A 1,974-nucleotide genomic window follows, 5' to 3' on the forward strand; every position below is an offset into this window, starting at 1 on the left:
AGGAGTCTATACTCATAATCAGAAGAAGACTTAGGGGGTTTTAAGGCCAAAGGATAAGGAATGGGAGGGTTGTAGGTTGAAGGTAGGGGTTCCACACTAGGTGATGGAGCCTCTTCTTCTCTTAGGATATTTTCCTCCAATTTTGTTTTTTCCTTGCCTAGGTAAGGATCTTGAAGTTCCCTGCCATTTCTAAATTTTGAAATGCCTTGAATTTCTTCAAGATCTTCCTCATTATCATGATATAGGCTTTGCTCTTATAAAATGTATAAATTTTTGGGATTGATGGAAGGTTGAGTTGGAAATCAACCTGCATGGGAGTTAGATTCAACTCCCTTAACTCCATGGTCAGCTGTCCTTTGCTTCAAGCTCTCCAAAATCTGTCTTGTCTGCTCTTGAGTGTCCATCATGGCTTGCATGTACACCTCCATTTCTTCTCTTAGCCTTCGATTCTGCTGCTCTATCATGTGAGAGATCACGTGTTAGAGTAGACAAATCTTGTACCTGGTTTTGTGGAGCTGCTTGATAAGGCTGCTGTGGTGGGGTCTAGAATTGGACTCGTTGTTGGAAAGGTGGCTTGGTCCCTTGGGAGTAGATTCCTTGGTTGTTGTAAATAGATCTCTTTGGTCCTCCCTAAGGCTGCTGGTTGTAGTTCAACACATGTACCTCCTCCTCTCCAAGTTGGCTTGCTCCATCCTCATGATCTCTGCTAGAACATAGAGAACAAATCTTTGCTTTCACAAGGGGTGAATTAGGGAGAAAAGCGTTCTTTAGAGTGGAAGTCAATTCTTCAAGCTTCTTGTTGGTTTCTCTTATCCCTACATGAAGATCAACTTCCTTTGAAGTTACTTGCAGCACTCCCCCTCGCTTTGGGTTGGCGTTTCTTCCATTTTGACTTGCTCCTATTTCCTACAGATCAGTTTGATCCACCCTTTCCAAAAGATAAAAAACTTCATCCTCATGAGCCATATAAAATGAGCCACCAGCTTTTTGATTCACTTTTTTTTTTTAAATATCACGAAGTGATGCATAAAAAATTTCAGCTAGCTGACATTTTTCTATTCCGTGGTGAGGGCATTTTCAGATTAATTCATTAAACCTTTCCCATGCTTCAGTAATTGCTTCATGATCATGAGGATAAAACTTCCGAATTTCTTTTTCTATAAAAATTAGTTTTGGAAAGGGGAATAAAATTTATGGAGAAGTTTATTATGCATTTCTTCCCATGAATTAAATGTTATGCCTAAATTTCTGTACCATGCAAAAACCTTATTTTTTAAAGTAAGCGGAAAGTATTTTATTTTTACAACTTCAATAGTTAAACCGCGAATATTTTGGGAGGAACATCGAATGTGAAAATCATCAAGAAATTCTAAGGGGTATTGAGAAGAATGACCAGCAAATTCAGGGAGAGAGTTAAGTAGGGCATTGTCGTACCTAAACATAACCCCCTCACCTACATTGATGTTGATGACAGTTTGCCTTAGACTTCCTGATGGAGTAGATCTGTCCGGCATCATCCTTTTCCTCCCCTATTGTGGCTGACCATCTTTTGCCATATCAAATTTTTCTTAATCTTGGGGTGTAAGTGTTTCTGGAAGGGCAGGATATTGAGTGTCTAGATTTTCCTCAGCACTAGTCCCAGCCTTAGGCCTTGTTAAGACCATCAATCTCCAAAAAATTAGTTAGGAGTACCGTTTATTGAGGGTTAGCTGCCCTCACCTTTAGCAAAAAAGCAAAAAAATACAAATTCACTTAATAAAGTCACCGTGCTCCCCGGTGACTAGCTGCTACAAGACTAGCCAAAAGAAAAAGATGAACAGGTAGGAGTTAAAAACGAGAAATAAGAAGGTAACCTCTTTGTCACACCCTCCAAGGCCCAAAGGTATTCTTCTTCTCCTTTCCACCAGCTTCTTTAGCCCTAGATGCTTCCTCCTCAGCCTTGCACTCACTAAGGTGAATGGATCTATGACTCAA

At 40.1% G+C, this 1,974-nt stretch overlaps 1 pseudogene; it reads left to right on the forward strand.

Moving 5' to 3' along the window:
* The first annotated feature begins 1,057 nt into the window (after positions 1-1,057).
* Positions 1,058-1,151, forward strand: LOC144710789 (small nucleolar RNA R71; annotated as a pseudogene).
* The last annotated feature ends 823 nt before the right edge of the window (positions 1,152-1,974 follow it).

This window comes from Wolffia australiana, chromosome 12 (genome assembly GCF_029677425.1).
Source record: "Wolffia australiana isolate 7733 chromosome 12, ASM2967742v1".
NCBI classification, from domain to species: Eukaryota; Viridiplantae; Streptophyta; class Magnoliopsida; order Alismatales; family Araceae; genus Wolffia; species Wolffia australiana.